Genomic DNA, 26,723 nt, shown 5'->3' on the forward strand with positions numbered 1-26,723 from the left:
ATAGCAGTGGGACGGGGCTGATGGATGACAGCAATTATGCCGGGTGCATCTCCATTAACATGCCACTTTCTCCAGGTATGGAGTCTGCCTCTTGTGTGGTTTGTTTAATGATCAGGACTGAGAAGGAATTTTAATGACCCCTTAGCAGCTTGTGCTCACTTGAGGTTGGATGTTATTTAGTGGTGTAGGAGTGGCTGGTGAGTTGGGCTGATCAGAGCAGTGGATTAGACTCATGCTCTGCAAACAAGTTTTCTGACACTTCATGACACCCTGAATTGCAGCAGGAGATAACCAGAGGTCCAGCCATGAAAGCTTAAGGAGCTCCAAATGCCCTGCAATGCAAGGGGTTACATTTCTAGTGCATCATGTGATGACAGCACTCTGCACTGCTCATCAATATCTGTCAGACACCTATCTCTCCCATAAACTATTTTTATAGCTCTCTAGAGAGACAGAAAGGCTAAAGACAGAGGTATCTCACACACCTGTACCAGCAGATGCCTTCAGCACTCCAGCTTTGGGCACAGCACTGATGTGCTGGTGCCACAGACACCAGGCAGGGGTTTGCTGGGTTCAGAGCACTGCCCGTCAGTTTTTCATACACACCACATTCTCCTGGTTTTCCAGAGGATGATGGAAGAACCTTCACAGTCCAGTGTGGGGCTGCAGACTCAGCCCAAGGTGGTGTGACAGACACCAGGGTGGGCAGATACTCTACTGGTAATGAGGGCAAACACTCTTGAGCCCCCCGGGTGTCAGAAAAAGTGAGTCAAGAGTAAATCTGAACCATCCACTGCTTTTCATCCTTGGCATGACCACCATTTATAATAGAGTGGATCCAATCATATCTCACTGGCCATTGTAAAGGCAAATACAGAAGAGCTGTAAATCAGTGACAACCACAAAAACTGGAGTTTGACTTTCAGATCTTTTCACCCAGACCCAAATCTTTTCTCTTCTGTCCAGGCCTGGGGTTCTGTTCTGTTCCTGCCACCATTCTCTATATGCTTTTCATAAAGTTTCTTCATGTAAAGTGAATTCATTTGGCTCCTACCTTTAATACTCTTTTTTGTTTTTTCATATGTGTATGTACACAGGCCTCATATGAACCATTTCCCTCTTGGTCAGAGAAGTACATAAGAAAATAATATTTGTTCTGGATGGACTATTGCATGTTAATATTTCTGTGACATACATGAGGCAAAGTGTCAACATCTGGTAAACCCCAAACACTTTCTAAGTTTCATCTCCATGTGGTGTATATTTTATGAAGTCAACTGGATGCCCAAAGGACAGGAAAATAGAGCAGAGATCTTAAAATGTAATTCCATTCTCTGGTAACAGACACCCTTTGAAAAACATAACATGCTCTATAAACTATATTATTAAACAAAAGTCTTGAGGGCAGTTCTGAACATTAACAGGGCAGTGACAAGGGATACCTGCAGTAGTGCTTTTCTCTCCATCCTTGTGCAGGTAGGATTTGGAGTCACAAGAGGCAGCTCTCTGTTGCTATTGTATTTTGGAAGGAGAAACAACCTGCTTTTCCCCTCTCTCCACAAAAAAAGAAAAAAATAAAGTCCATTCAAAATCTGCCACCTCACAGAGGTTGGACCAGCACAGGCTTCCTATCTATTTATCCTGCTACAAGGGAAAGATTTGCATTGGAAAGATCCCTTTATAGAAGGTGTGATGGGCAGGTTTAATCAGTCAGTCCACAGACCTGACCTCCATCCTCCACCTCAGCTTTCACTGCAAAGAACTATACAGAGGCCACCTTAAAAATAATTAAAGGCAGACCACACCAGGGATGCAAACAGCACTGCCATCCATTAATGGAAATGATGGATGCTCTGTATTAACCTCTCTGCAGCTGCACCCTCCATCCAGGGAAAGAAGCAGCTGTGAGTGATTCAGTGAGGTTACCTCTTGCAAATTGTATTAATAATTCACTTGTCTGTGTGAACAAATCCCTCCCTCCCAGGCCGAAGGGTTGCACTGGTTTAATGGGGCAGGGTTCAGATATCCAGACAGAACTGAAAGAGGAAACCTGGAGGTTTGCAGCCACTCTTCCCGGGGCTTTGGGCAACATCCTGGTGCTGCCCAACTTTGATTGTGGGAGGCAATGACAGGACTGGCCATTATCCAGCTCTGCTCTTCTGATAAAACTGCTGTGTGGTCCTGTTTGGTTTTATCAAGTGGGATACATTCCCATAAACATCCCAGGGCACAACCATCAGTCCCAGGGCTATGGGTATTTTCTGATGGCAGTGGAACTACAAGTGCAGGTCTGCAATTCAGCAGATCCCATGTGGGACAAACCTTCCAAAAGTATGACCAGAATGATTTACAAGAAAATCAAAATATCCTCTGTGTTCTTACAAAAGCACTTTAGGTTTGCTTGTACACCATTTCTTAACTGACAGTGCAAACTTCATGTCACTGGGCTGAGATGAGAGAAAAGGGAAGGGAAAGCAGAGGGGAGAGAAGATGGGGCAGCAACCATAGAAACAGAGAATGTCCTGAGCTGGAAGGGACCCATAAGGATCATTAATCCAACTCCTGTCCCTGCACAGACACCCCAACAATCCCACCCTGTCCCTCAGAGCCTTGTCCAAACCCTCCTGGAGCTCTGCCAGCCTTGGGGCTGTGCCCACTGCCCTGGGGAGCCTGGTCAGTGCCCACCACCCTCTGGGGGAAAAACCTTTTCCTGATATCGATCCTAAACAACCAACAGACTCCAAGAAATGCCCCAAATCTGGAGAGGAAAAAGAGTAAAGGATTTCAAGATTGCCATGCTTTTTTTAAGTGTCTGTACTCCCTTGTTGAATGTCACCAACCTTTTTTCATGGCAACTTTTGAAGTGTTAAATTTCCTTGCCTTTTCCCTACCTATGGAGTCCAGTTGGGAATTACCTGCTGACAGTAATTTAATACCCTACAGAGATTTCATCCTGTTTTCACTTCTGGAGCAGCCATTTGACAGCATGTGAAGTGGGAGCTGAGCACAGCTGAGGCTGAGAAATCCAGCTGTCCACCTTACATGTGGGTGACAAAAGCAGGGAGTCTGGAAAGGTCCAAAAGAAGATGGTAATTACCCAAGAGCAGAGCTAATTGAAGCAGACAAGGCTCACATGAACTCATGCAGTTCCATTTTCTTGTCATACACAGTGTGACTGCCCTGACTCAGCACACATGGACACTTTAAAGCCCAGATCTGGGGATTTAACTCTGAGGACAAAGAACATCGTGCCTTTAACTGGGAAGGGCTTAACATGACTGGAAACTGTAAATGTTATGGCTTCCCAGCAGTGCTGCAACCATCACTGTGAACACAGAGCTGTGATACCAGCTGTGAGTGCCTGTGCTGGATGTAATTGCTTTTTTTCCTCCTGGTGTTCTTCATCAACCACCCAACCAACATATGAAGCAGAGGAATTCACCCTATGAGAGAGGAAATGTTGCACAAGATTTGCTCCAGTTTCTCTCAGTGGTGATCTGCTGCAAAGAGAGATGGCAACAACAGATTACAGAGGTAAGAAAGGGCTGTTTGCCTGAAATCCTGGCTGAATCCAAAGTCACAGGGAAAAAGCTGTGTGAGCCATTTGCCATTTTCCCTAAGGAGCCCTGAGTCTGCTACACCTTGAGATGTGCTACCATCAGTTTGGAAACATGGGGACCAGCATTTGGATGCAGCTCCAAAGGAGTGGTGGCAGCTGGGCTTGCAGCTGCTGGCTGCCCTTGTCTGGTGGAGACTTCCTCATCTCTGGCCTTCCAGCTGCAGCTGCAGCTCCTTCCTCTGCCTTGCAGCTTCCCCCTGGTCCCCCAGCCCTGCTGCCTTCCACTTCCACCCTCTCCCCTTTTGTGTGTGTGTGTGGCTCGGCTTCACGAACGAAGATTTGGGCAGGGCTGTCCCCACGTGGGTGTGCCCCTTCCAGCCTGCGCAGTGGATTTTAGGTGAGGCTCAGCGTGTGCAGAACTGGCCCCACCGTTTCAGTCCTGAGGTTCATTTGCCACAGCCCAGCGAGCTTGGACAGTGCCAGTGAAGTCCTCAGGACTAGAACCTACAGCACCCGGCATTTCCCAGGGGGTCTCCCATCCAAGTACTAATCCGGGGCTGACCCTTCTTGAGCTTCCGAGATCTGATGGGATCGGATGGCAGGGAGGCATTAACTGCCCTTCTCCCCTTTTGTGCTTTCTTATCTATAGGCACATCTCTGCTCTCTTCCCTCCACTCAGTCTTCACCAGGATTCAGTTCCTGCTCTGCTCCCAAAGCTGTGACATTACCAGCCCATATTTAAGTCAGGCTACACAGCACAAATGGGAACCAAACCCAGTAAAGTTCACCCTCCTCCCACAGCACATAAAGCAGACAGTGGCAGATCACAGAATCAAAGACTATCCTGAGCTGGAAGGGACCCACAAGGATCATCCAGTCCAGCTTCAGGCCCTGCACAGACACCCCAACAATCCCACCCTGTCCCTCAGAGCATTGTCCAAACCCTCCTGGAGCTCTGGCAGCCTTGGGGCTGTGCCCACTGCCCTGGGGAGCCTGGTCAGTGCCCACCACCCTCTGGGGGAAGAACCTTTTCCTGAGATCCAGCCCAAACATGCCCAGCAGATGATTTTCCTAAGCTACCCAGCATCAGGCAGAGGTTTTTCCTTCCCTCTGTGGGTTTGAATGACACAGGGAGTGAAGACAGAAACCTGAATGTTTCTGTTTATGTAGCAAGGTAAATGTCAAAGCAGTGGAGGAAATTTTCACTGTCGATAGACCCTGAGGACAGAAATACAGAAAGGCTGCCAAGTGATGTGTTTCTTGTTTCTAGACACCAACTTTCCCAGGCACTCTCTGGACCTGACTGAGGAGTCCTTCCCCCCTCCTCCTGAATGAATCTGTGACAGCAGAATTCTGAAATTCTTTACTTATTTTTGCCCAATTTTTGCTTACCGATCAAATTAGCATCAAAATATTAATACTGTGGGCTTGGGAATCTACTTACTACAGCTGATAATTTGAGGGAAACTATAATTTCTTTCACCTTAATTCAAGTGAAAGGGCTTTTTCGAAAGGGAGGAATTACATTGCCATCCATTTCAGATTTGCTATTCAGCAAAGAGTCCAGTTCAGAGTGTCAGCTTCCCCTTGGTTTGCAATATAAGCTGTGAGACCCCCTGATCCTGGAACCATTTACTTTGCAGAGTTTCACTGTAAAGAGCTCCTGACCCTGTTGAATTCGGCTAAGGAGTTACCACATGAAAGAAAGTATAAGACAGTGGCTTAAAAGGGAACCTGAAAACTGTCAACTTATTATTCATTTGTTCAGATAAAAATACTAATGATTCTTTTTCCCAGAAAGTCTGGTGGTTACTTAGAGGTATATTTAAAACAGAGAGGTGTTAAAAACAGAAGGACTTATTATCTCATTGACAGCACAAGGGAAGTAACAAGAAATAAAAATGCCTGAACCTCCTCAGCCCAAACACTTTCCAAACCAAGCATTAACATCCCAAGCACTGCAGCAGGACAGCAGAAGGATCTCACAGAGATGGTATCTGTAATTTCAATTGTGGTGTGAGTGTTGTTTATGAAGACTTCAAAAAATACATGCCAGAGCTCTAATTTGGACCTTTCAATTTCATGTGGAAATAATAATAAAAAAAAAGTTGTTTGTTCTTTCTCTGGCTGCTCGCAGGTATCTCTTCAGCCAGTCAGTTATTTTTAATAAACAAACAGTACTTTTTGTTACAAGAAGCTGTGAACGAAGCCCCATTCAGAATGACAAATAAGGATGAACATCATCTTCTGGAATAATCAGCAGAAAACTTTAGCAACAACTGCTCTGATTTCCAGCATTTTTAACAGCCAGAGTAACCTTTGCAGCACAGGGTTGAATTCCTGGAGGCAGCGAGAGGTAACTTTATTTTAGAGCTGCTCATCTGATAGAAACAAACACCTGAGTCAGAAATGATGGGCCTCCTTCCCCCTGATTCTGTAATGAATATAAAATCTCACCCTCCCTCACTGCTTTAACCCTTCCCAAGCACTGGGGAAGGTGAAGCTCTGTCCTCCATAGACACCTGCATTTTTCTCTGCCCTCTGGGTCATGATGGTGGCTTTCCAAAGCATTGCAGAGCACAACAGTGTGGAGATGTAAGGAGAGCAAACCTCAGGACTGCCACAAGAGTCCGAGGTTGGATGGAGCTCTGAGCAACCTCCCCTAGTGAAAGGTGTCCTGTCCATGGCAGGGGGTGGAACAATATGAGCTTTAAGGTTCCTTCCAACCCAAACCAGTCTGTGATTCTATGAAAAGAAGAGGAAAAATAACCAAGAAAGAAAAAGGTAAATAGTGATTTCCACCATAGGCAAAGGCCAGTGCAGCCTTGAGGGACTCATGACATATTGCCTATGTAGACAACCCTTGGGGAGGACCAGTTTAGGGCCTGATTCTTAGAGAAAGCCACTGTTGAGAAAGAGAATAATTTGGGTTTATATCATGCCTTTCAGACCCAAGCTATGGCAAAATAACTTGAGAGATGAGGTGCAGAGTAATTTGTGACTGAAGCCAGAGAAGGAGGTTTTACAGGCACAGCAGCACCTTGCAGCCTGCCTTTGGCAGCAGGACCATTCTGCTGAGCAGGAGAACACGATCCAAAAGCTGGAGCAAGGCAATTTGTTCACCTGTCTTTGCCAAGGATGGTCTCCAGAATCTGTCTTATCCTCCCTGAGAAGTAAAGCAGGAGCACCAGTAAGAAGTGCCTGTGCCAGTCCCACCTTGGGGCCAGCACTGCCCTTTGCAGCCAAAGGGGCAGAAGAATCCCAGCCTAGGTCCTGTCCAAAGCCCAAGTATCCCCCTGGGCAAACATGTTTAACCCATGGGAGTGCCCAGCACCCCCAAGGTGGCTCTGTGAGTTGCTGTCATGTCTGGATGGTCCTCCTTGGAGTGACAGTGGAATCCTTTCCATGGATGCTCTTTCCTGGATGGGATGGCTGCAGGCAGAATCACTTATCTGCATTTGTAAGGAGAAGCTACACATTCCCACAGGGCACGTTTTCCTGGGCTGTGTTGTCTTCTCCAGCAGCAGACCTGCCTGACCTCCAGCTAACCTGCCATCCCAAACAACTGTGCTGGAAGCAAAGCTGTCCACAAGCTCAGGCTGAGCTGCACAAAGGAGAGCTACATATGAATAAAACAAGCCAATTTGTTACCTCACATTAAACCCTGGGTGATTTCAGCAGAGCTTGACTTGATATGGGGCTTCATCAACCCCAAAGTTCAGGGCAGATATGGCAGAAATATGTGCAAGGAAGCCTGCAAGTCAGGATGATTGGCTCTGTCTCAGATGAGGAGAAACACAGCCTGTGCTCTGCAGAGGAATGGATGTAAATTATTGTAAGCAAAACCCAGCAGCTTGTTTACAGTGCATGTTACCTAAATTATGTCAATATTTCTCTCCATTTTTTTTCGTCAAGCCCTCCTTCAAATGCAAACAAATCCCTTTCCCACCCCTCAGCTTTCAAAAAAAAATCAAGCAGCCACATATCCTCCTAAAGTGCCAGTCAATCACAGGTTTCAAAACGTAAGTAGTAATAGAAAATGCTTCTTTTTTTGCTGTTGAAAAGAACACAAGATAAAAAAACCTGTAACATCAGACCATCATTAGTGAGTATTTCATCAGAAACAACAGGCTGGCCTTCACTCATCACTAATGACAACTTCTCTGCTGCAAAGCCTGGCTCTGCAGGTGAGTGCAGGGGGCACTTGGCAGCCTAACACACCCAGGGGTTAATTAATACTCTCTGTGATCTGTGATTACATTTTTCCTACAGGATTACAGTATCTGGCATGTCCAGGGCTGTATTTTATGTCCCTTTCTGAAAGGGAACAAAATTACAATGAATCCTCTCCCCTGTTTCAGTAAGGCACAGCCAGTAATGAAGGGAGTTGGGTTTTGCTACACAGTCAGGAGGAGCAGCAATAACTCTTCCCAGCAGCCAGAAAGTTCTGGAAGTATATTGTTTTCTCCAGCTATCTGAAATAAATCCCAGGGGGTAATTACAGAACAGAGGAATAAGACATAAATCCTGTTTAATTGACAACATCAAGAAAAAAGAAATGCAGTAGAGTTTCATCCCTGCTCCTGCACTCCCCATGTTGCTCTTAACGTACTTGGGACATCTGGAAACCAGGGAGGGTCAGACCAAGAAATCTCAACAAGGATGAGGAATCTGCCTCAATGCAAAGCTCTTATGTGACAGCATCCATCTCAATCCTTGGTAATGGGTTTACAAGGGAACCCAACAGAGCAGAAAACTGGTATCAGTCTAGATTATCCCCAGCAGGACTTCTGACCCCACAGGAATGGATTCACATGAGACTGCAGAGCCCAGCATTCAGCTCCATGGGTATGGAAAGCAGGGCATGCTGGTGGCAGACTGAGGGAAGGGAGAGCTGCAATTCTCAGTCCCACCTGCACTAAGCTGCTGTGCTCCTCAGCTCACAGCACCATGGCCCAAACTCCCCAGATTTCCAGCTGTGTCCTCCAGGCAGCAAAGGGCCTGAAAGGAAGTGGCAAGAATCTGTGTCATTTTGCTGTTCTGTATTCTGCATTTGAAGGCAAACTCCTTGGAACAAGCTGGGTGCAGTCTCCTTTCATCTGGCAGTTTATAGATAATCCAAGGCTGGAAGGGACAGCATATCCTGGGAGCAGGACAGCCAGCTCTGCTCTCACTGTTGTTAGCAACTCCTACATCCTCAACTTTAGGGAAAAAAAAAAAGAGAATGAAAGGGGCTGGAAATGTTCCCTGAGCTGGCTGAGAGGTCTGAAGGTGGCTCAGTGTCCTCCAGCAGACAGAGCATCTGTTCCCTGGCACTAACATTCGAAGGGCCGTGCTTGGTGCTCACACTCAGCTCTGGCACACGAAATACAGAGCTGGGCATGCAGGGCCAGAGCAGCAGCCCATGGACCTCACTGGCTGCCAGCTCTTACAGCAGGACAGGAGAGATGGAGTGGGACTTTCTACAAGAGCGTGTAGTGTCAGGACAAGAGGGAATGGCCTCCAATTGAGAGAGAGTAGACTTAGATGAGATGTTAAGAAAAAAACTTTTCACTGTGCAGGTGGTAAGACCCTGGCACAGGCAGCCTAGAGGAGCTGTGGCTGCCCCACCCCTGGGAGTGTGTAAGGTCAGGTTGGAGTTCTCAGCAAGCTGGTCTAGTGGAGTGGAAAAAAAGTGATCTTTAAGGTCCTTTATAACCTAGACCATTCTATGATCCCTGCCTTGCCAGCAGGGATGATGGCAGGGACTAAGTCTCTGTCCCCATCACCAGTAAATATGTTCCCATCCTGAGCTACAGAAGCTCCTCTCAATGACTGGGTTGTAGTCTTTGAGATGAAGAAAATGGTATTGCATTTATTAAGCCATTGCAAACCATTAAGAGGAGATTGACACTAACGTGGCACAGAGAAGCAGCAAGATGGCACCAGGGCTCCTGCAAAGGCAGCAACGATTTGGGTTGTCTCCTTTCAATCTGAGAGAGCAGAATCAGTCCAGCTGGGAGGCAGAGACACCCAGCATGGTCCCAGGGCTCAGCTGCTGTGGCTTTTTGGCAGTGCTGTCATGTTTGGTGGTGTGATGGCTCTGTCAGGCATCTTCAGAGAGCCACTGCTGAGGTGTCAAAGCAATCACTGCTGGATTGCACAGAGAAGTGTTCGGCTGATCTTCATCCTCATGGTCTAACTCTGAGCCTTTTTCTGGCTGCTGTTTCTCTTAGGGATGGCTCTGCAGGCTGCTGGCAATGATAACCAACTGCCCTGCCTTGTCCTGCTGTCTGTGGGCAGAGCAAGGGCAGGGGGAGGAGGGACCTTGCAGCCCTTTTTGCCTGCAGGTAACAGGATTTCCCCACTCATTGCTGTGTCTCTTGTTTTTCCCTGTTGACCTGAGAAGTTCAATAAGACACAAGACAGAAACACACATCCATCCAGGTTCAAATGACAGTCTCATTGTCACCAGAATCACACCAATGTGTTTCACACCAGCCTGGCCCCAAAGACAGTTTATTACAGAATAAACATCCCCATGACAGTTACACTTCCCTGAACAACAGGGATCCAGCAGCACCGGCTGCAATCCAACCTTTTCTGCTCCTGCACTGCAGCTCCATGGAGCTGAGGAGCACAATGTCACCCCTCACCACGATGCCACACAGCTTGAGATTGTCTTTGCCTCTGTCTCCGTGTCCCAGCTGGCAGAGACAGCCCTTTCCCTCCAAGAGATGTAACCCAAGGATCAGTAAATCAGGATGTCACCAGCGATACCCCCCAGCCCTGTGAGCAGACGTCTCCCTGCAGGGCTGTGCACAGAGGTGTTGGCAGCAGCTGCCACTTGCTTTTGTTACTTTTACAGGAGATGATTAACTCGTGGTGCTTGGGAAAAGCAGAAACCAAATGGCAGGAAGAAGAAAACATCTGGAGCAGGAATTAAAGTGTGCCTGCCTTCTTTCTCTCCAACATACTTCTTCCTTGCATATATTTGTTTATTATTTTTATTTGATCACTGGATTTGAAGCCACAAATTAAAAGTGAAATTGTGCATCATTTTCACGGGAGTCAGTGGGATGATGCAGGAGCTTTAGATTTTCATGAACAGGAACAAGGGCCCCAGCAAGGCCTTAGGGCAAACAGGGCTGCTCCCTCTCCCTTTCTCCTTTACACAGAGATAAAGTGAGACAAGAATATTGCTGATTGCCAGTGAAGATACCAGGGCTCTCCTACTGTTCCTATGAAATCCCAGTGCACTTGCTGTCAGGTGGAATCATTCTGGATTTCTGGGAAGGGAGGACAGAGTGAGAGGTCTTCATTAATTTTCTTCACATTTACATTTTAGACCTGGCCTGAGCCACAAGATTATAATGAGGATCAAGTTCCCAGAGCAGCCACAGTTCCTTGTGCAGCACCCCCTTCTGCCTGTGAACCCCAGAGGCATATCTTGTTCATCTCACTCAGCTTCACATTTGGAACATTCCCTCACCCCCTCATTTTTTTAAAATGTGTATATATTGCTTTATCTACTCTGCACCAATGTAGTCCTTTCTTCTTTTGTGACCAAACACAAGTTTAATCTTGTGCTGATTCTTGTAGCATCCTTTTCCCTTTCATCTTGTCTTTATTCCCTTTTCACTGTGCTTTTATCTATTTTATGTTTTTTATGCACCTTTCTTGGTGAGTGTCTGGTCCTGAAAGTTCTGAAAACCAGTTCAGATGCCCTCGACTCTGGGAAGTCACACTGGATTCTTTTGGCAGTGCCAAGGAGGCAGCTTCTCCTTCACTACAGCAATTTGCATTGTATTATCCACATCTCCATTCAAACACACTTATCTTCATCCTAAAGCAGAGGTGTATTTGGAAGCAGATCAACCATGTGTTTTTAAGTAGTTTAAAATACAGCAATCATAAAAATTCCAGCAGGTTTGGGAAATAGTCTTGCTGGTTTTCTCTGCCTGGGCTCTGCACTGCTCTCCACGCAGGGAGTCCCAAACTGCTTGGGATAATGGACCAAGCCATTTAAAAGAGCTGTCACAGTGGTGGATCCTGTGGTTTCCACTGAATTAAGCAGAGTCACTGAAATTTGATTATCCCTCTTTCAGTCTGTGCATCTAAAAGGGTTGGGAAAAAATTATCCAGCATCCAAATCCTTCCATTAAACCATTTTGTGACTCCAGCTTTCAAACATGGTTGACAAAATTAAAGCTTTTATTACTATGCCTATATACCATTTCTTCATCCCTGGGACCTCCAGAATGGAGCTCACAATGTCCATTACCTGGTTTAGATGTTTGTGTTCATGTGTAGCAACCAAAGCCTTTGAAAAGAACAACAGAGACAAAGGAGAGCAAGGCCAATTTTCTAAATGTTATCATTCCTCTGACTTGGTACAAGCAAAAAGAGAAAATTACATCTATATTTAAACCTCTCCTCAGCACCCCAGTCAAGCTGTAATTCTTTCTGAGCATCCTCTGAAAACATCTCTAGAAGCCCTGGGCATACAAATAGGTTTAACAACCTCCCTTTGCCATCCTGTGCATTAGAGGCACAATGTCTGGTGTGAGCACACACACAAATCCACACTGGAAAGTACTGTGGGACCAGAAGCTGGGGAAAAAAAGAGAAATAGCAGAAAGTTGGAGCATAACCAATTTCAAACCGAGATGGATGGTGCTCTCTGCTTGTGCAAGACATAAGGAAAAAATAACAGAGATTAATTTGGGAAGGCCCAGCAGGAACTGTGCATGTTGGGGATGGTGGAGGAAATAAAATATATAAAAATACAGCTTTACTGGGGTGTGAGGAAGGCAATAAATCAAAGAGCATCAGCAAATATCAGCTGTATGAATAAATTGGCAGAGCCATCACGGTGTGTCAGTCTCATGTAGTGGAATGCAGATTGAGCTGAGTTCATTTCTGCATGGGAATTGTTGGTCACAAAGTTGAAGTCACAAAGGTTTTCCTGAGGGAAAAAACCCACAGCTTTTGTGCCTTATCCAGCTGATTGACTAAAATGTGATTGTTTATATGAATCTATATAAACCTAGACAATAAATCCTACTCTGGAGTCACTTTTGCTTTCAGATTCGGTGCACGAAAACACCCACCAGGAACTCAATCTGACCTTTTCCCCACTGCCCTGGGGTGCCCTCAGGAGGGCACAGACCCATCCAAGTGTTATTTGTGAGCTATTGGGGTACAGGAAGAAGTGAGCAGGAGAAGGTGATGGCAGGGAGAGAGGAAACAGATGAAGTTCATCATCCTGCTGGAGACAGTGGGAAATCTCCAGGTGCTGCTGCCAGGTGAGACCCCAGCACTTGCCCAGGGCAGGAGGGGGCAGTGGGATGCCCACACAAACTGCCCAGGGCAGTGGTGGAGTCACCAGCCCTGGAACTGCTCATAACATGTGTGGATGTGAGATGTGATACTCAGGGACAGGGTTTAGTGGTGGGCCTGGCAGTGTTGGGTTAAAGGTTGGACTCAATGATCTTGGAAGTCTTTTCCAACCGTAATGATTCTGTGCTTCCTTGGGACACTGCACATATGATGCTCCCAGCCAAGGCTGAATGTGACAAAACTGTTTCCTTCCATTTCTGTTGAATGCTTGACTATTAAAGCATAGTTGTGTGGCATTCAAGTGGAGGAGTGCTTAAAGAATCCTTTTTCTACAAATACTACACAAATACTTAAAGCACTTGGAAATCTCTGTCCTGCCTTTTCATATTATTTTGTGCATAACGTTGATTTTTTTTTTCTAGGGCTGCTCACTCTCTTCTGGGAGTTCTTTTAATTATAATATTATTACAGTAGGAGCATTATCATTCCTATACTACAAAATTACTTGATCAAGAAGTTTTGTTTTAAATCTCCATAGGCTCCAGAAATAAGGAGTGGATGTTCCATCCACACCCTGTCCAACTTGGGTGCAAGACAGAAGGAGTGAAAAACATGTGAACTCCTCATCTGGTTTCTTGATAATGGCTTTAACACCAGTGATGTACAGGAACTTGTGGCAAAGGGAGTGTTCTGTCCTCTGGGGGAAGAGAAAGATTTAGGTTTGTTGCTTTGGGGATTTGTTTTGTAAACTCCAAGGATCAAAAATTGGTATCACTCCTGAAAATCTTAGCTCTGGTTTCCAGCATAAGCACTTTCAAGAGGAGCCCTCTGCAAGCAGGATAAGGATTGTTGTGAGGTCTCACCACTTTATTAGGAGCTGTGCAGTGCTACAAAGCCTTGTCCCAAAACAGGAGGGAGGCTCAGTGGGAGTTGAGACTGATTTCCAGCTCTCTCAGAACCCTCATATAATTTGAGAGAAGTCACTCAGGCTTGCAGTGCCTCAGTTTCCCTTTGCAGAGGCACCCCAAGGGTTGTTAAGTTAATGAGCTGTTCAATTGAAATATTGATAGAGGCCACCCAAGAAGTGGATTAGAGGCATCCCTACAGCCCAGTGTGCTGGGGTGACCACATAACAGTGTAGCTCTACATTAGAAAGAGAAGGAAACAACTTTCCTTCTTAGAGCATCACTTGTGGGTATTTCTGGACCTTCTTCAACATGGACTAGCACCCCGAGACAGGCTTAGCAGCACATTCAGATCTGGAGGCAAAGTTCCAGAACATCACAACTGCTAAAGAGACCCCAGGATTTCAACTCACAGTTTTAGGGGTAAGGAAATATTTTTCTTCCTATACACAAAATGCAGATTTCTACTGTCAGCAAAAAGGAACTGTGAACACATCATTCCAGGATGTTGTCTTTATTTTCCAAGAGCCTGGCCAGGAGCCCAGGAAAACCATCGAGAGCTTCCCAGGGCAGAGAGTCATCTCACATAACATTTGCCACTCACAACAGTTGGCTTAAGTCGCTCCAGCTCCTTCAGCAATTCCTGGAGAGGGAGAAACAGGCCCACCCAGACATGCCCATGTTCTCTCAGCATCAGAGAACTGGCTGGTGCCAGAGCAGGGGCTCACCTGGGCTTATACAGGCTCTGGGTGACAAGACACCTTTCCCATTCTATGTCATTCCTGCAGCAAAAAAAATGAGAAAATAAAAGCTCAGAGTAAGAGTATAACCTATTCACCTTTCCCAGCTCTGTGAAACCCATGGGAGGCTGAGCTGCCTGGAGCAAGCCAGTCTGATTTGATGCCCACTGAACACAGGTATGATCAGGGAAAGCAACAGGTCTATGTATTTATGACTGACCATTTCTTTGAGCACTGACATTCAGCACAGAAACAGGTCAGACCCTTTATTGTGCCTTGAAACAAGTTTTGGAAGAATTTGCATGTAAATACTTCCCGAGAGAAGTTCAGGGTGTATTTAATCCTACCTCTAAGCTGAACCTGTTCCAAGGGATGGCATTTCAGCCCCTTTGGTTCCCAGGGCATTTGTGGGAACCCTCCTTGAGTACAGAGAGTACAAAGCAGTGCAGTGCCAGAGGGGTCATGAATTACTCAGCCTTTAACTGGTGAAGAACCATCACATCTCAAGTGTGAACGACTCATTAAAGCCTCTTTCTTCTGCTCATCTTTACTGTTTGCCTTGTGCATTAACCAGCTGGCAGTGAGAAATGACCCTTCACACCCTGAATGGAGTCTTCTCCTCGGGGATCCATAAACAGCAAGTGGGAAGACACAGACTTAGACCAAACCCCTGTTAGATCCAAGGCAAATCCTCTCCCAGGAGGGCTGAGTGCAGTCAGACCTCAGCCAGGATCTCTCATCCAGCCATTCCAAGGCCACTTTTATTACAGTAGCTGGTAGCATGAGCCATAAGGAATGTGTCACACATCAGCAGGGCTTGTAAGTGCTCCTTTGGGAAGGCAACTTGCACAACAGCCCTGGTTTATTGCTGCTTCCTCATCCTCGTTTTATTTCTCTCTAAAGCACCACTTCAGCCTTTAGAACAAACAAGTATATTTTTCAAATAGCCAGAGCACTTTGTCCTCACCCACTGGCCCTCACGTGTTGTGCTGTGAACTTTGAGGATCATTACTAATTTCCTCAGAGAAGATGCAATAGCCATTTTTTAAAATCTTCTCTGTTCCTTTGCTGGATTTATGGCTGCCTGGACAAAAATTGTGCTTCAAGGCCTGGGGCCTTACAGCAAAAGTGAGGCTGGGCAGAGATGGGGAAGGTGTTCAGATGCAAAGGGCTACCAAGAACACAGACTAAGCCTCACATCCTTCCCTGGATTATCTTGGATGGAGCCAATGACGTTTTCATGGAGAGAACATTTGCTTTGTTCACTGCAGTTCAGGGAGATGTGTCAGGTGGTCACAATTCCTCAAGCCATTCCCTCCCTCTGGGTTTGCTCAGCCTATTCCATTTTGTGTCTGCAATTTGAATTTTAGTTTCTGATAATCAGAGTAAATCCCACCCACCTGAGCACCACTGAGCCCATCCTCAGGTTGTCTTCTTCTGTCACATGGCATGGCAAGGCACTGATGCTGTTTGAACCGAAGGCATTGCTGAGGACACACAAGGTGGTTCCAGCTGGGGTTGTCACAGCCCAGCTCAACCAGTGCTGCTTATACAGCACCAGAAACCAGCTCTCTGCAGGGGAGGGGCAGATCCAGCCCTGGTGGCACTGAAAATATCAGAGTCCTTAATTAGTAACAGCAAAAACACAGCTTTTCTCAAGCTTGCACATAACCTGAGCTTATGGCTGAATACAACTCTCAAGGGCAAATATTGCCCCAAACCCAAAAACTGCATGAGTGAGAAAATGCAGGATCTTCCCACAGGAATGTTGTTATCCAAATTTCCCTGAGCAGTTCTGTCCATTATCAATGATTTTTGTCATCCATCAACCATCTTGGTCAGACAGCCTATGTTTCCATCTTCAGAAAGCCAAACCACCACATGGCAGAACGGGTAGAGATAATCTGGAGACCATCTTTGAAGTCCTCAGGAGTAAGACCCTGGTTTGGAGGGCCAAGCCCTGGCTCTAAACCTCAGCAATGGTGTGTTGTCTCCCTTGACTATAAACTCTTCTCCTTTTTGTGCCTCAGTCACAGCTGAGTTGGTAGAAATGGTAGGAATTAGTTTCTCCTGGCTCTGAAGGTCAAATATTAAACCAGAAGAACTTAAATACTATTTCTACATTAGAGAAACAATTAGGGACTTTTTCATTCTGATTAATTTTTTTTTTTTTTTTTAGGAATTAAAAATAAAATTCTAATCAAAGCAAAACATGCCATTTTTAGGATGCCTGACAATTTAAACAATATGAAGGAGCAATTAGATTTTCCACTCATTCTGGTTTTGGTTGCCTGCTGTTTGCACTGCACCACTTAAAAGTTCAAGTGGGAGATGCAAAAAAAAATCACTTTAAGGGAAAGTTCAAAATAGTAAAATATTTTTAAACATATTCTGATTTCTCTTGTAATGAGTAATTCTTTGTGGATTGAATGGTTTGGCATAGATTTTTTTAAAGCATCAGCCTTTGCAAAAATGGAAATCTGCTTTCTTTAGGTGTTTGATAAAAACCTGTTCCTTTGCTGGGTGAGGACACTGCTCTCAGAACTGCAATGTGGACTGTCCTCTTCAGAGGACACTGATCTCTCTGCTGCACATATTGGAACACACACACCTCACAGCTTCATGAATAAATTGCAATATTGGTTTCAAACACCATTTCCCAGGGACTTCCCTTGTGCTGGAAAGGAACTGGATAAATTCCAAGTCCCACATAGGCATTTCCCACACAGGGAGGGACAATCTCAGTGAAACCCCACGACCATGAGATGATGAGTGTTGAGCAACCAAAGTGGTGTCTCAGGACTGTCTCAGAAGTGCTTCCTCTCCATGAAATATTAACTCAAGGCTGCCCACTGATGTCCAAGAGATGCTTGGGGCAAAATGTTTCTGAGCCACAGCTCCCAAGCAAATTCCAGTTCTGGTTTGTAATATTCTGCTTTTCTATAGCACTCACTTTCATTCTCTGTCTTAAATGTTTTTTCCTACTTTTAATTGATCTTGGATTGCTGTTGCTCCTCTAAGCTCTGGTCCAGAGGGAAGACAACCAAGTCTTGTATATTTTTAGTGTAAATCAAGAGCAATCCCCCTGAAGTCATGAGTGCATAAAAGCAAAGTGAGAAGACAATTAAGTCCTGCTGTTTACAAAGTGCTTTGGAATCTCTGGGAATAGAAAGGTACTACACAAATCTAAGATATTATTATGTTATTTATTAGTTTATAATAAATCCACGTGGCATAGTAATGCATGTACAAATTCTAAATACTGGGCAGGGGTCAGTAGGTTCTTTGTGTGTCTATTTTCCCTCTGGAAAGCTGTGCCTTGTGTAACAGGAAACGAGTGGCAAAATAAAAATGTGTAAGGGCCAATAAAATCAAGCTGGTTTTTAGCCCTTACAACTGAACAGTTTGTTTCAATGGCATCTTCACTTAATCCTTCGATTTTTTGTTGCTTTGCAAGTCCACAGAGTAATGACAGGCTGTAACAGAAACCTTCAGTGCTAATTTCAGAATGCCTGAGTCAGCCACTTATCTTCATTTATTCTCTTCTGCTGGAATCTTGTTAAAAAAATCCAAAACAAAACAACTGCAATTTCATAATCCTAAAATAAATGGACACACACACACACTCCTTCCCCTTATGTTTTGCTGAAAATTAAACTTTCTTATGTTATTCTCCTGCAATTTCTTATTATTCCCTTTATCCCCAGCTACATTCAGTACCAGTAGTCATATTGGTCTTAATGTTGAAGCAGTAAGAGCTATTTATTGACTAAATTATGCTTGATTTAAAGATTACAGAATGATAAACCTGACACACCTTTCCTTTCACAGTACCTTGCAGCTTGTTGCCTGTCCCTGTAGTGTTGAGTCTTGTTTTCCAGTGGGGAGATCTACACAATTTTGCTTCCTTACAGAATAATTATAATAATAATTCAGCCCAGGACTTTCTATGTGCTCTTTAATGAGCAGCAGACACTTTGGGTATGTCTGACTGTCAGTGCCCTGAAGGTGGCTGTAACCCTTCCATTGTGGCACCCAGGTGGACAGCAGGAGTTTGGGAATGAAGATCTTCCAGCTCAAACCCACAAATCATCGAATCCCAGAATCATTTAGGTTGGAAAAGCCCTCTAAGGTCATTGAGTCCAACCATTAACCCACCACTGCCAAGCCCACCACTGCACCATGTGCCCAGGTGCCACATCCACACGACTTTTGGACATTTCCAGGGCTGGTGGGTGCAAATGTTATTGGAGCAGCCACCAAGGCTAAGAGAAGGAGCTCTCTGAAAACAGGAGCCACACTTTTGCCTGGCCTCAGGCGCTGCCTGTGGATGCTGTAACCACAGCTTGAAGAACCTACAGCTGCAGGCAGTGGCCATGCCATGGGTGCTCAGGGTTCTGTGTGACCGTGCAGTGGTGCTGCCATCTCCTCCTGAGTGCACAGATGGCACCATGAGGAGGTTGATGGCTCCTTTGCTACCAGGGCACTGAGGGTTCACTTGGCACAGAAGCTCTACAGATGCTCTGCACATCTGCCAGTGACATGGGACAAGCAGCACTGGAAGCTGATGGCTTCAGGAAGTTCTGTGCTTGGCTGGCAGGAATGTGTTGGGTTAGGATGAGAAAATAATCCTTCCTTATTTAGAACAGGTTTACCAGCACAACTGTAGCAGCTTTTCTTGTATTGGTACATCTTGTCCAGGACAGGAGGGTGGCAAAAACTCAGCCACTGCCACAAACTGCTTTTTACATCATCACCTGGGCTGGTGGGGGGCTCTGGGACTTCCAGTTCCAAGCAGGGCAGTTCAAAGCATGGTTGGTCAGGGACTTGCTGAGATGTGAATGTCTCCAGGGATAGAGACTTCAAAACTCCCTCACTACCCTGGTGTGCTTTGCAGGACTCACACCACTGCATCTATCCCATTCCAAACCCCAGAGAACAAAAGATAATTTACACTAATTAGCTTTGTCATTCAAATAGCCACAAATGGCCATGTGAGCACCAGAGATTGCTGCAGGGACAGAGCAGTGCAGGCTGCCCAGCCTTCCAGGAGGTGAAGGCACTAAACCAGGCAAATGGAGGAGTAGCAGTAACATGTGAAGACTGCAAGACATATAAATGACTCACCTCATATATCTGAGGGTTCAGAACTTGCCTCCTTGTTCAGAGCAGTGTGGACTGGATGAACGTTTGAGCTGCCACACTACATTCAGAAGAGCGAAGTAACTGCTGGGATATTTTTTTCCCTGTGCTCTGCCCTTTTACTTGTCTTAATATTCCCTGTGCTTTCTGAAAATTGCTTCCATCCTGTGCTCTGTTCACATAACAGCAGAGCAGAGGAGACATATGCTGTGCTGACAGGAGAGAGATTGGTGGAGTTTGCTGCAAGCTGGCAAAGAACATCAGAGCAGCAGGAGACAAATACCCTCCCGAGGAGGAGCTGGGCCCCTCAGAGCACAGACAGCTATGCACCAGTCTGGGGTAGGATTTGATCCTCATTCTAAGCCAAGCACAGGTTCTATAGTCCTGCCCATCACTACCAGCACATCCCCTGTGTGGGGACACAGGAGCAGCTTTCCAGCAGGGTCTACAGTGGGGCTCTTTCCCATCTGAATCTGTCCAGCCTGGTGCAGCTCTGGCTGTTTTGTGGATGAATGAAAAGCCTTTCAGTGCCTCCCCCATTCTGTCCCAGTTTCTGATCTCTCCTGTGTGATGAGAGGCATTTTCTGAACAAGAATGCTTTTACTCCTTCTCTGCTCCCAACAACATACATTACCTGCTACTGCTTTGAGTTCCATTGTAAAACAGCAACTGGAATCTCAGTAATTCTGGCCTGAACCTGTGATCAAGTTTGATTTTAAAGTGAGGGTTAAGTACAACACTGGCAAATTGTCATTGCAGCGTTTCTAGCAAGGAATTCTGTGCACTTGATGCCTTGAATGTTGTGTAAGAGGAACCTGGAAATCACACAAAGTATTGATCACTCAAGTCTCCAAAGTTTGAGATGATGGGAGTGGAATGGAAGAGATAATGAGGAAGAGAATCACAGTGGAATCAACAGAGGTGAGTTAAAAGGGGTTTGAATCAGGCCCATGGTGAATTCCAGTATATCCAGTTCAGAAGGTGACCTCTCTACGTTTCTTCTTGGTTTGTGTTTGTTTTTATCAGAGCACAAGTGTTGCTGGATTTCAAAAAGCTGCTGCATCAGATTTGGCTGGCAATGAGGAAAAGGGGGCTTGAAATTTGTAGTATTTTAAATATCACCTTTTACAATATATGGTCTCCAACCACACATTGTCTTCCTGTGGAGTCTTCTGTGTGTGGTCCTTAAATCCCTTTTCATAAACCAAACCATCTGTCTCCTTTGAACTATAGCAGCTCTAATTTAAAAAGTCAGTGTTTGCCAATGTCTACAACTCATTAGCTCCAAAGCTGTGAAAAACTTGCCTATCTGGTGCATCATTCAGTGGGCTCTGGCAATCACTGTGTTTTAAAAATTATTCCTGCTGGCTGTGAGCATCCATTGTTATGAAAGATAAGTTTTGCTCTGGGTATCAGGTGATTTGAAAGGTAAGAGTGAGATTAAGAACAAAAGCTGAGCACTCAACCTCCTGTCTGACAGAAAAATGGCACTTGGGGATTTACCTGGATGTAAGTGCTGGAATAGATATACTCACTTCACTCCCAGGGATGTGGTTATCTTCCATCACAATAACAAAGAGGAGGGGACAGACAGCATCATTTAAAATAAAAAAAAAAAAAGAAAAAGATAGGTGCTTCTGAATAGAGTTTCCAGCAGGTTTCTGGGCCATCCTCTATAAAAGAGAGGACTCTGGATGAACTGACCCTGAGATGAGCTCAGTTGGTTCAAACTTGGTTGTGATAATGCCAAGGTCATGGGTTCAATCCCCTGTGTGGGCCATTGACTTAAGAGTTGGACTCGATGATCCTTGTGGGTCCCTTCCAACTCAGAATAGTCTGTGAAAGTCTGTGAAACTGGGTTGCTCTCAGCAGTTGGAGGACAGAGGGAAACATCCACTTGGAACACATTTTTCCCCACTGAGATATAATTTTGACAATGCCTTCAGAGAACATTCGTGGCACTTAATTGCCAAGATCAAAATAGGCAAGTGCATTCTGGTGACAGAACTATTGTTTGGTGCAAAGTGTTTTCTGAGGGGTTGCAGCATGGCAGGGGGATTGGAACTGGGTGGTCCTTAAGGTCCTTTGCAACCCATTCTGTGATTCTAAGAGATGACTGAAAATGAGACACAAAGCATATGATTTTGGGATGCTACAGAGAGGGGAAAGGCCTTCTGACAATGTCTTTGTGACACAAGTCCTTGCACACTTAGAGCTAAGTTTTTAAAACATCTGGTAAATGTGCTGAGAAAAAAAACAAACCCAGCCCTTTCCTGGGTAAGTAGAAGCCAGGAGGTCTCTCTTTTGGCTGCCATTCAGCAAATGTAGTGGATTTCCAGTGAGATTCTTGAGATTTAAACATATTCATGAACAATTTGTTGAACTGAACTTTGCTACAGGAGTTTTTGGAAAAATCACTTGCCACCTTTTAACTCCTTAAACATCTGTGACATGGAAGTGAAGGTGGTAGGTGATAACATCATGCCTCCCAGGCAGAGGTCTGAGGTGTAAACATCATTTTAACCTTTTCTGAGAATCTTCAGAGGAATTTCTTAAGAAGAAAATTGGCCTGCTCTAAAATAAGGATAAGCCCCACAGGAAAGCCCACTGAAGCCAAAGAAAGACCCTCCTGGTTTTCAAAGGATCCTGAACGATACCTGAGACGTCTCTTTGAAGGTTCTCTGAAGAAATGGAACACCATGAAAGAGGCCACGTGTGTTTGAGTCCCTGTCAGGCTGTGTAGGAAGGAGATTAGCTATCAGCTCCATCTAAATAGACAGCCCTAAGGAATTCTGGAAAGGCCTTGTGGAGGCTCAGGGGCTTAGAGCAATCCTTATTATGCCACCGAGGTGCAGCTGGACTGGGACACAGCTTTTAGCCAAAGAAAAACACAGTCAAAATGATCTTACACCTTCCCCATTCTCTCTCTCTAACACTTTTTTTTTGGTGGCTGATTCCTTCTTTCATCAGGAAACAGGTTTTTTTCTGAAGAAATCTGGGATGTGAAAAGCACCTGCTTGCCAAAGGGGTTTCTCAGTGAGCCACCCTGCTTTGGTACCTCGTGAGGCATCACTGGGGCAGTGTCAGGGCTGCCTCAGTGCTGGCTGTCCAGAGGAGTCAGGACTGACTGTACAGATTGAGAGGCTTCTCAGACAGGGATGAAAAATATTGCAAAAGGTTACAGACCTTAACGTGGCACTTAAATTCTCCTCTGGATCTTACAAACCTTGGGTAACCAGCCTTCCTTTTCCAGGGCTGTTTAATGCCATAGAATCACAGAATGGTTTGCATTTGAAAGGACCATCAAGATCATCCTGTTCCAACCCCCTGCCATGGGCACGGACACCTTCCACATTCCCAGGCTGAGTTAAAGCTCCTTGAATCCAGCCTGTGCACCCTGATTTCAGCCAGTTGTAGTGGAACTGCAGGGAGTGAAGCCCTGCCCACGCCATGGCACTGCTGCTGAAGGTGGAGAATGTGACCTGGAGACTTCCCTTGATGCTGCAGCGGGTTATGGATGGTGAGTGCTGGGACTGCAGCTTGCTGGAGTCCTTAAAAGCACAATGCAGGAAGGCAAGGAAACATCTAAGAGAGCCACAAACACACTGCCAGAGTGAGACCTCAAAGAATCTCAGAGTCTCCTACAGCAGGGACTCCGTTAACTGTCAGGTACAATTGTGATCAATGTGATTACTACAAATAAAAGAACAAGGCTCAGCTTGTTGCAAGATAACTGCCTTTGAGTTAGGAAGGAGGGAACTTAGTTTGTGAAAAACAAATTTTTGTTTCCCCAGGTTTGGTAAAGCCTTTCATCTGGAACTGCTTTTAGCAAGGGAAAAGACAAGGTGTGGAGGAGCCCACTGGCTGCTGAACCCACAAGTCTGGGACAGATAAATGAAGAATTGCTCATTCATCACTTAAAGCTTTGCTGCAGGGAGGGGGAGGCTCCGTTTGCCTGCCCGTGCTGTGCCTCTCCCTCTGAACAGGGATTTCCATCTCTAGGGCTGTTAATACAGCACCTTTTAAAGACAGTGAATTCTCTTCAGAAATAGGAGATAATGAGGCCATTTCCACTCAACACCACATTTAGATAGAAAAACAAAACAAATAACGCTGTCAGGATTTACAGCAAATACATTATAAAGGGCACTAGAACATTTGTATAAAGAACTAAAATGGACTTGCAGTAGAAAACACACTTTACTTTTATGACTTTAACTTTAGGGCATGGAAGGCACCTCATTAATGATTAGAGGGATACAGATGAGCCATAACAGTCTACATATCCTTGCAAATGATATACAGGGGGAGATTAAAGACAGCAAATTACAGTCTCCAGTGTTGTGCTTTTTTCCTCTTCACCTCTTTCATTCTCAGTTTTCCAGCTCAAAGAAGGAATTAAAACTTACATTGGTATTAACTTAGTCAATTAAGTAATTATTTCTAGTAGGTGGCATAGAAAGCTGCTCTGGACGATGTAGATGCTTGGAAGGAAGTGCCACTCACATGGTGACCATGGGTGACAGCCAGCACTGCTGACATCCCATCAGTGGTGCCTCACTCTCTCAGGGGGTCACCACTCAGCCAGCTTCCAGCTGGTTTCTTATGGATTTGCCAGTTTTGCCTCTTGTGCACACCCCCCAAGGAGATGTCATAGAATCACAGAACAGTTTGAGTCGGAAGGGACCTTAAAGGCCACCGAGTTCCAACCCTGTGGGCAGGGAACCTTCCACTTATTTCCTTTGCTCATGTCCTAATTGGAAATGCAGCAGCCTCCTGGCTGGAATAACTGTGTTCGTGGTGCTTTAGAGCCCTGTGCTGTATTTGCTGGCAGGAGCCAGCTCCGAGCACAGCACCAGCAGTTCTTGCTGACAGGCAAGTGACGTAATTAACTCATTAAGTCACAGTAGCTCAGTCTCTTTGGATCACTTGACCTTATGCTTAAAGACAACCCATTCATCAAAGGCTTGTCCTCCTTGTGCACAGGAGAGGAAGAGGAGGAAAACAATGAGCAAAGGAAAATTAAGTGACTTACTCAAGGGCATAAGAAGTCTGCAGGACAGGCAGGGCTGAGAGCTGAATGCCAGCATGAGGACTTGGTGCCAAGAAAATGCCTTCTCTAATAATCAGGAAAATGTGCATTTGACATCAGGAGGCAAACCTCTGTTTTCCCTTCAAGACAGAGGAAAGGGCAGTTGCAGCTCCTGGCCTTGGTGGCACTGACAGCTCCGAGCTTGACCATCCTCATCAGAACAGGGACAGCACAAAAGCCTTGATTTTGTGGTGAAATGCACTGAAACCACAGAGAAACCTTTTGCAGTACAGGGGCTTTCTCTGTGGTTGAGACACAAGTGATTCCTGCAGCAGAGTGGGCAAAGCCCAGCCAGAAAGCCAGGGTGGGTAAGCCTAGGAATATTATCCAGAAAGGCAAATGAGACTCTTTCCAAGCATGGCAGCTCCCTGCACAGCTCAGAGGAAAGGAGCAGAGCTGTCCTATCCCTCCACTGTGCATCAGTCTCCACCTGAGGGCTTTGGGTGGTCTGGACGTGACTGTTCACAGAGTGAATGGAGTCCTGAGGCTGCTCTAAAGCAGCACAGTCTGGGCAGCCCTGACCCTCCCATTGCCCTCCATGGTTCCTTGGCCTGCAGCAGACAGACAGACAGACAGACAGACAGACAGACAGACATGCAGGCTGAGGTCTATGCATCCCTAGGGCTCCTCCAAAGCTGCTGCTGTGCAGGCACCTGGTGATTTCAGAGCCTTCTCCATTCCCTTGCCATGTAATTCTCTCTTTATGGAGTTCTTACCTTGGGGGAAATGGGTTTTATTGCAAAGTCAAAAGGTAATTTTTACATAGACTCTATTACCTGTTTATAATTAAAACCATAAAATCCCTTTGTAACAGGCTTAATAACTTCCCCCCACACCAGAAGGGGCTTTCATAAAAAGAGTCATTAAAAGTACTCACGGCTAATGCTGGAAAATCAAGAGAAAAATAGAAAGTTATTGAGCCTTATTTCAGCATTTAACAATAGGCACTTTTCCCCATTCATTTTTATAGTTCAAAGGGGTACAAAAATGGTAGGTCATTCCCAGCCTTTCTGACCTTTGTCCTCTAACTCTTCCCTCTTTCAGGAAACTGTTTGACCTGGTTTTTTGAACCTGTTTTCCCAGTAGATTCTGGGAGTTAACCAGGCTGAGATCCTAAGCTGTGAAGAGCAGCTGGGATTTCTGACCTTGAGACTGCACTGAGAAGTTCAACTCCAGCAGTTCCTACGAGCTTCTCCATGTCCTCTTCACTTATCTTGACCTCCCATCATTGCAGATCATTTGGGTAATGTGACCAGTGAACTCAAATTTCTCTACAGCTTTCTCTGCTTTGGGACCACTGAGGTGGAAAGATGGTTTTTGTTTCTAAAGGTTAGTAAAAAACATATATAGTGGAAACACTAAAACCAAATGGATGTTAAATACCATGATTTACTTTCCAGTAGCAACTGGCTTAGTCTGAACTGGTCCTGGAGCAGTCACTGGCCTTGGGGAGCTGCGTTGGTCCTTTCCTATTTTTGAGGAATATAAACAAGCAAGGAAAAATACAACAACAACAACAACAAACCCCACCAAAATCCAATAAACAACGCAAAACCTACATGGCAAAAATAAACCCTTAACAAACCTCTGGCAATGTTTTTAAAACCAGGTCGTAGGTATCGTACAGGCAGTTTGACCTACATGGATTTATGACCTACAGGCATCTCGGGCAGAGAGTGAAGCAGCCCTACCCTCCAGCCATCCCTGTTCTGTGTTTCATTGTCAAACAACCTTATCTTCAGCTCAAATTTCCAGCCTGTGTTTATTCTTTTTTCCTTGCCCTACATAATGTCCTCATCACCGAGAGTGCTCAGTAATGTCACCTTGGCAGAAAATTATGTGAGCAAATGAGATAAAAATGGATCACTTAAGTGGTAGCCCGGTGGAGGTTGGTCCCTGCTCATGCCAAGTTCATGGGTTAATGGGCAAGTGTCAGCATTGCACACGTCTGCAAAGGAGGTGGA

The 26,723-nt window shown here is 45.4% G+C and overlaps 1 protein-coding gene across 2 annotated transcripts in view; it reads right to left on the reverse strand.

The window, feature by feature from the left end:
- Nucleotides 1–14,430: 14,430 nt before the first annotated feature.
- Nucleotides 14,431–26,723, reverse strand: part of PTPRT (protein tyrosine phosphatase receptor type T) — a 503,103-nt gene continuing 490,810 nt past the window's right edge. For both annotated transcript variants that reach the window (XR_011699370.1, XR_011699371.1), the window contains 2 exons: nt 15,926–16,131; nt 14,431–14,567 (listed from right to left, as the gene is read on the reverse strand). The gene's annotated coding sequence lies outside the window, so the exon portion shown is untranslated. The remainder of the gene's footprint in view (nt 14,568–15,925; nt 16,132–26,723) is intronic.

This window comes from Pithys albifrons, chromosome 18 (assembly GCF_047495875.1).
Source record: "Pithys albifrons albifrons isolate INPA30051 chromosome 18, PitAlb_v1, whole genome shotgun sequence".
Taxonomy (NCBI): Eukaryota; Metazoa; Chordata; class Aves; order Passeriformes; family Thamnophilidae; genus Pithys; species Pithys albifrons.